This window comes from Gossypium raimondii, chromosome 7 (assembly GCF_025698545.1).
Source record: "Gossypium raimondii isolate GPD5lz chromosome 7, ASM2569854v1, whole genome shotgun sequence".
Taxonomy (NCBI): domain Eukaryota; kingdom Viridiplantae; phylum Streptophyta; class Magnoliopsida; order Malvales; family Malvaceae; genus Gossypium; species Gossypium raimondii.
In genome coordinates this window covers 9,034,678-9,043,915 of record NC_068571.1, presented here as the reverse complement: position 1 = coordinate 9,043,915, position 9,238 = coordinate 9,034,678, and positions in this window count along the sequence as shown.

The window sequence follows — 9,238 nt, the reverse complement described above, 5'->3', positions numbered from 1 at the left end:
TTCAATGAAAGCCTAAAAATTGGGTTTTTCGGCCTATCTGGGAAGTAAGTTGAGAAATCGACATGGGCTGGCACATGGGCATGTGGCCAGCCCATGTGGATATTGGAAACAGCTCTATTTGTCTGATTTTGGCTTATTTTTTGCTCCTTTTGCTCCCAAAGGCTCTCCTAAGTATAGAAACATGAATTTAAAGGATTAGGAGCATCAAATTCACTAATTTACATAATTAATCATCCAAAAACACATTAAGAATGAGATTAAAATATGTTACTTTTACAACTTATCAAATATCCCCACACTTAAGCGTTTGCTTGTCCTTAAGCAAAATCCTCAACTCACATTAAAATTAATATTTCTCAACTTGTAATTCCCATCAATAATTTCTCAAAATAATTCATAAATAATCATGCATTGGCGATTCAACTAAAAGACCACTAAAGTCTTAAACAATCCAAGCTAAAATTTTTAAACACGAAAACATAGGTGTCTCCCCTTATCTAAGTAATTACTTTCAATTCAAAATCGACAAGAATCGACATCCTCACTAAAGATTCACTCAAATCACTCAAAGTGTTTGAGGTTCAAGAATAAGCACTCACTAGTCAAACATGAAAAGTCATTACCATAGGCTTGCATGAAAATCAAATCTCCACCACTATAAAATGATATGATACACAAATCAAAAGGTCTTTAAGAGGTTGTAATGGGGCTTAGGTTAAGGGTGTGGAGAAAGGCTGAAAAAGATGGTTACCAAACTAGAAAAATAACAAAAGTTGAATTAAAAGCAAGTGCATAAATCAAGAACTATTCAAGAATAAGAAAATGAGCTTCTTCTCAAAATATGAAGTTAACTGTTAAGACTCAATCATAGAACTATAATAATAATATATATATGTGTAAATATATATTTTTAATTTTTTTTACAATAAGAAATAATTCATCGAATTGAACGAAAGAGCATAGTCAGACAACTAACCAAATCAAATCTCGACAAAAAGGGGGTTAATAAAATGGGAAAAATTCTCAATGAACAAAAATTCTTAAATGGATAAATTAAGAAATGGTGTGTCAGACTCAACGGGGTTCACTAATGGTTAATTAAAAAGGTAGGCTTTTTATGGGATAAATGAGTTAAAACCTAAATGTCTTTATCATCTCAGTATATCAAATCAAGGGTGTGGCCTCGATATGTATAATCGACGCAAGTTCTAGAATAACAAATCAAAGTGACACACTCATAACCAATAATAAAATGAGCAAGAAAAATGTATGCTCTAAAGGCTCAAAATCTCACAAAAATTTATGGTTTTGATGTCAAACTTGCAAATCTCAAACTTCAAGGTAATACTTTAATTTAGGTAAACAACCTAAACTTTTTAATTTCTGAAAAATAGCTTATCATGTTTGATTCTCTCATGTCTTCAAGTTTAAATCAACCAATACACAACTATCGGCAAATTAGTCTAAAACACATCAACAAAAATTCTAAATCGACAAAAATTCATTCTAATGGAAGTATGAGAAAATTACTGAAATACAAGACATAATTCAGGTATTTTTCTAATAATTATATAAATAATATCCCCACACTTAAGATGTACAAACAGATATAATCATAGTTTAAACAGAATATCATAAGAGAGGGAGAAAACTGAAACTGTCCTAAATAGTGGATGAAATTGCCAAAATGGTGAAAAGTGGAATTGTAGACAAATCAAGATGTAATGCATGATTCCGTGCAAACTAATAAGAAAATAAACACAAATAGTGAAAAAGATTAAGGGGTTACTAACTCGATTAGAAACAACCATGAAAATAAAAATATAGTTCAAAAGATAAAAACAAAATAAGTCTAAGAAAATAACAATAAACATAAAAATAAAAATAAAACAAATAAACTTAATAGCCCTCATCATCAGAAGCGTCGGTGTCGTGAGTTGTCTACGCTGAAGAGGAGATATGGAGATACTGACAGATCTGTTGTAATATCGTGTCAATATTGTCGAACCTCTGAAAGCAGTGCTGCTCGAAGCAAGTGAACCGCTCAGAGAGGTCCGCTAAAGTAGCAGCAAAATAAATAGTATGGTGACTCGAAGGTAGAGGATGAGGTGGATCCTCGAGACGGAAAGGGACATCATTAGTGAAGTCATCGGGTTCATTCTAAGAGTTAGAATGCTAAAGCCAGTACTGAGGAGAATCTACTCCACGAAGCTGCTCGATCATCCTCATATGGGTCATGCTCGATATTCCATGTAGGGACATCTGGACGATGAGTGTAAGCGTAGAGGACTACTCTGGTGTGTCAAAAAGACAGAAGTGTCGAGCAAGTCGAATCACATAAGGGCCTAAACAGATAGGACCCTTTCTGCTGTGGTCTGTCTAATGGCGGAAAGCGAAGGCGATGAAGTAAGCTAAATAAAAAATATACCATGTGGCCATGCTCCATAAAAAATATGTATCGGTAGTACTGACGAATCCGATGCTCTCTCTCCTACCGGTCAAAGTATGAGCTAAAAGAGCATGAATATACCATAAAGCCGGAGGGAGAGAAGTCATCTTCGAGCAACTCGCGTCATAATGTGTCGTACTCACCTTAAGATCTACCCAACAACTAGATGGTGAGTAGTGGATGTGTCGGTGTAGGCAGAGGAAGTTCTCGGCATTCGTAAACTCCGCAATGTTTAGTCCCAAAGCAACGCCGAACTCAGGGACACTCATATGGCGCACTAGGCCACTGGGTCAGAAAATGATAGTACCCGACTCATTATGAGTCGTCATCATATGCTGTAGAGTAAATGTCGAGTCAAACTCTAAAGTCAACTCCATGTATGTGGGTTCGATAATGGAGAACAACTGGTCCCACGAGGCTGTAGTAATAAAGGTTTGCACAGGATCAGCTAACTAAACATGCTCCAAAGTGGCCCAATCAATACATCGGCCTAAGCCAAGTGGTCGCAGTTGAAGTAACTGGTGTAAATCCTCCTAGGGACCCGCTAAAAATTAGATATAGGAATGGCGAACCTCGGCGAAAGTGCTCGAGGAAAAGGTCATGCCAGGGGTCTTCCACTTTTCAAAGCAAGGGCGGTGACCTTAGACTTGCTGCGAGTTTTTTTCATGGTGGGCCTGAAAAACAAAAGAATTAATAAATAAATAAAGCATAACCAAATATGCAAACAAAGGCGGAGAAGGTAAAATCCAAGTAGTCCAAATAGCAAATTACTCCTAAAACAGTATATACGAATACCTAAGCATGCAAAAACCATATAGTGAAGCTATTATGAATCAAACTAATGAAAATAATAAAGAATAATAAATAAAATAACGAAATCGAACTAAAAGACAAATAATGACATACTTAAAAAAGAATAATAACAAGAGTAAGAAGAAGAATAAAAGAATAATAAAGTATATAGTAACCTAAATAGATAACCATATTAGAAATAAAAGCAATAAACAATATTATAACAAAAATTTAAGGAGCAAAGAAGAAAATCATAAGCCAACTATAAAAATAAAAATACGAAATGGACTAAATAGTTAATACAAAAAAAAGCAGAATAATAAATTAAATTTAATTACAAAAGAAATGAAATAAAATAATAATAATAAATAGAAAATAACAAACAAAAATAATAATAAAATAAAAATAAAAATAAAGAACTAAAAATGGGAAAATAGGGAGGACCAATAGAGGGTGGTGGTTAGAGTTGCCGTGAGGGAGAAGGGATGGGGCGAGGCTTGTGGTGCGGGGTGGAACGGAGCTGAAAAAGGGGAAAGATAAGAGGGCCGCGGGGGCTGTTCTAGAATGGGAAAAGAAATGGGGAAAATAGAATGGAAGGGAGAGGGGGAATAATGAGGGTGGGGCGGAAGGTCAAATGTGGGGAGAGGCGGAAGGGATCGAAGTTGGTGAGGGAGGCGTGAAGTTGGAGGGAGGTACGACGATGGGGAGAAAAGGAGAAGGAAAAGAGGTTGCGGGAGTGATGAGGGAGAAGGTGGAATAAACGGTGACAAATGGGGCGACGATGGCCGGAAGGGGCTGGGGGTTGTGAGTAGCGGCACTAGGGTTGGATAGTGAAAAAGAAGACAAAGTAAAAGGAAAGATTTAGGGTTCATATTTGGCCACACGACCGTGTCACGCGCCTATGTGGATGTTTGTTAGCCCGTGTGCAATAAAGGTACCAACCCAGTTTTCACTCAGCCTCGAACACGCCCGTGTGTCCATATGAGAACCCATAACTCCTACGGATCCTCTCCATTCTTGTACTAAGTAGCTTTTTCTTAATGAAAAAAGCCACATTGGGATTTAAAGCCTTTAACATATGCCGAAAACAACGTACTGTTCGTAGGCTCCCCAACCCCTGAACATTTCAACTTAAAAGTTTCATAATGCTCGGCTACTTTGTCCAACAGAGCCAACCAATAAATCAGAAATGCGAGCATTCGAACGCTCACCCACAATCTGTTCAGAATCCATTCCCATAGAAATCGTAGAAAACACAAATTTGCGGGGTCTTTTTTCCCCCTCCCTGATCTCCATTGAGGAATCTTCATCCACAAGGACTACATTTGGGTCCACATTTCCCCTTCATCAGAGTCAGCACACTATCTTCCCGTCATGTTTAAGCCTAGATTGATCCCCATGTGGGTCATTAAAGTTTATTCTGAAAAAACCCTTGAATATCCATTTGACCACTCTCTACCCTTCCTTTCGAAGCCCTTTGTATTGCATCCAATTTAAAGGCATCACCTTCCTCTCAAAGCCAATAGCTTGACCCCATAGTTGCCCTTCTTGGAACTGACCGAATTGACAAATCCCACTCCAACAGAATCTCCTTTTTCTTGTAAAAAATTCTAACCGGACAAATGCCTTTCGAGTGTTCTAATTGTCCACACAGAAAATAGAAAATAGATAGCTTTTCATATTGGAAACAGGCATAAATACTTTTTTCGGAGAAAGGATGATCTTCTTCCTTTGTTTCAGTGGTCCTCGAATGTCAATTCGCACACGGATCTGCATAAAGCCACGGTATCCCCTTCCCACGGCTTTTGTATCATATTCCAAAAACTCACCTATGAAATTCCAGAATTGCCTTCCCATATTTTCATTAATCAAACCCGATGGTAGATCGTGGATTTGAACTCAAAAGTCGACATGGATTAACGGAATAGTCATTAGATCCTCCCCTTTACAAAGACAATGATACACTAACAGATGTCCATTGAATGTCCATGGGCTACCTTGTAAAAACCTATCAAAATCAATTTCGTAATAAAACCTAAACATAAACCGTTTCTCACCAAGATCAGAGATTGTCACTCCACCATGGAGATGCCACAAATTTGCCAACGTCTTATTCATTGCATGGAACTAAATGACACTGGCAATTAAAAAACTACCGACTGCACATAGGTCCATTCCCTCCTCCATCTCCTCACCGCTCAAATCTGCTCTCCATCCCTCATCCTCACCCTCGTCTAACGATAAACCTGCCAACCCAATCTCCACTGCCGTATTATTACCAACCTCCGCCATCAGTCAGCACCACAAACAAACCACCGATGCAAAATTACCAAATAGAAAAAAAAACCCCAAGAAAAACATACCAAAAGCTAGACTTAGAAATGTGCCAAAAGTATGAAAATTTTAAGTTGCTAAATTGTAAACAATTTATATCATGTGATTTTGTCTTTACTTAGTAAATCAAAATTAGTATCGTTTCAAACGATTTTGTAAGTTCATTAATTTAATTCCATTTATTTTTATATGATAGATTGTTAGACATGATAATATTCACTTTTGCATGATACAGCTTTGCTTACAATAGTGAAATTCATGGTTCAATAAAAGATAAATGATATTCTTTCATTGACATTACATGATAGAAAAAAGTAACATGGTCACGAATCATTTGTTCTAAGACGAATGATTTAATTACTATTTGTTAATAATTAATTTTTTCATAAAAATATAATGATTACCATTAGATGAAATAAGATCGTATTGAGATGTTACAAGTACCATGCGAACAGTTCTTTTTAAAAGGCTAGTCACATAATAAATTTGAATATAAATATTTATAAAAAAATAATTGATAATAGAGAGTGATAAAGAGATTTCATCCGGATATAAAAGTATAAAAACAAAATATTTAATCAATTTAAAATAACATTATTTGATAATAAATATGAAAATGATAAACAAACACAAGAAAACAAAAAGCCCTTGAAAAGAAATAATAGCTCAATTCATTTTTTTATTTCTCAAGTTACCTGTAATTAATCTTCGCATTCTGTATTGTATTATTTTGAATATACACTAAAATTAATTAAAGTGGATTTGCGCTCCAAGAAATTAGTTCAACAGTCCAATCCCCAATTTATCATCCATTTGATCAACTTGCTTCATCTTACATGTTATAATATTATTGTTGGGTTAAATTCTTCTATTAGTCTCTTTACTTTATAAAAATTATGGATTTAGTCCCTATATTTTAATTTGATTGTTTTTAGTCTTTGTATTTTTAAAATTTTAAATTTTCAGTTCTTATCAAATGATAATTGTTAAATTTATTAAGTTAAGTTCTATTATTTTCAAAATCTAATATGCCAAACATATTATCGTATGTATAATGCCATGTCAACTAGTTATTTCCACATATTACTCACTTAAAATTTAATTAATGGATTAACTACTATTATTTGCATCAAGGCTGAAAGTTCAAAATTTGAAAAATATAGGGACTTAGAATGATCTAGTTGGAGAATATGGATTAATTCTAAAGTTGTATGTATAGTACAAGACTAGTAATTGAATTTAACCAAACGAATCAATATTAAAATTTCAAAATTCAAAAGTATAGGGATTAAAATTGACAAATTTGAAAAGATAGAAACTAAAATTGATCAAATTAAAATATAGAGATTAAATCCATAACTCTCACAAAGTACGAGAGACTAGTAATGTAATTTAACCTTATTACCAGCTCTTTTATAAAATATAAAATCTATATAAATATAATATTAACACATTAAAATGTATAAAATACGATTATAATGAATAAAATACATCAACGAATTACAAAATCTAAGATAAACATTAATTTAAAAAGTTTTCTTTTTCTTTTTTAACATTAATCTCATGATTCTTATCATATTTGCTATTTTTGATGCAATATCTAGAACTACCCATAGTCTCTTCCCAACCCTTAAATAGGAGGATAATGCACTTCAACGCACTCAAACATACGTCTCCCTACATTGACAATAATATTGATATCAATCAAGTTAAGACTTAATCAGTTCTTTTTATTTTCTTCCAAAGGAGTTGTTGAAAAGGTATAGCTAACAACATGAAAAACAAGATTTTAGACGTTGATATGCGAATGTTAAGATATCATTTAAGTTTTTTTTTTTTTTTGCCTTTGTTCAGATCCGTAGCCAAACCAATTAATGAAACTGAAATCATTTTAGTCGATTCAGATGGTTTTCGTTTAATCGCAAAAGAACAAACATGCCATCAAAATACCAAAACGTAAAAGGCAAAACATGATAAAGATGTTTGGTTAAATTGCTTGAGAAGTCCTTGTACTATATAAATATAAATTGTTTGGTTAATGGAGGATGTGAAAGATTTGATATGGAAATAAATTAATTAGACAACTGGAATATAGCTCCATTGCATACACATATGAAAAGTTACACACATGAAGTAGGATCAACATTGCTTTTAGGGTTTTATAATGGGCCAAATTCCTTGAACAGTCCTTGAATTGATTTGCATTTGTTAAATAAATCCTCATGCTTTGATTTGTATTTAAATTAACCTTCATTACTAAACAGGTCTTTGTTATAATTTACTTTTGTTAAATAAAACTCCTACACTTTTTTTTAAAGTTTAATTAATTATTTTAGGTTAGGCTTTTCTATAATCCATTGAAAAATAATATGGTTAGTTATTTAATTTTTAAGTATCATTGATAATCCCCTGATAGAATTTTTGAGTGTTGAGAATGATAAGAAATTATTTATCATTTCATGTAAAAAAATTCAATTGTATTCTTGTAACATTATTCTTTATATACTTTTACTTTTAAAATTTTAAAATTGCATTAATAAAAAATCTAATTATATTTCCTACTTGATCTAAACCATATATCAAACAAATTTTAAACTTATTCAATATTTATTTTAAAATACTTAATTTTTAGTTACTTTTCCCTCTTTGTACGGTGTATCATGATTGGAAGAGATTGGTTTGTACTTTTTTTTATATATATAATAGGTGAGTATTTAGTATATTGTAAGCATCGTTAAAAATTGACATGTGACTCTCTTTTTTAATATTTAATATTTAATATTTTACTATATTATGTAAAATACTTCTCAACCTCTTATTCTAGTTGTGAAATTTAAGCTCCATTTATTTACCAAGTAAAATATTTTTGGAAAATGATTTACTTTTCGAAAATGTTTACTTTTTAGTGTTTGGATAATTTGTGTAAAATATTTTCTATTGTTTGATGATTTCCTAAGAATATTTCAGAAAAAACTGTTTCAAATGAAACTTACATTTGAGAATTTAATTGAGTTTATTTTACATTATTTTTACATATATTACAACCACAATATCATTTCTCACCTCATTCTTATTTATCTATTTTTCACTGTTTTTGGTTTTACACTTGTAATTTTCAAACGTTGCAGTTTTGAATATAAAAATAAATATCCATTTAATAATTACATTACATGATTGGTAACTTATAAATACACTATTTTAGTTTTTCACTTTACCCATAATTATTTATTAAAATAATTTTATAAATATATATTTTAATATAAAATATATTCATTTGAGAGTCTTACCTTATAACATCCACATACATGTTATGGCTTAGGTTTGGATAATATTAGACTTTGGATTAACAGGAACAACAGAAGAAATTGATGTTGTCAAGTTGCACCATAGAAACTATTATATTCTCCTCCAATGTAAACAAACCAAAAACTACTTTTCTATTTATAAACCACTACACAAGTAGTGTGTATTTCTTTTGTTATATATATAAACACAACTCCGCATATATGAATTATCTACCAAATACTCACGAAAGGTTTTTAAGAAAATATTAGTTAGTAAAGCCATCCAAGAGGGAATATGCTACTAATGTGAAATGAGCAAAATTACGTAGTAAATATGTCTTCATGAGACTGTTGTATTTCTTCAAGAACCAGTGTTAGT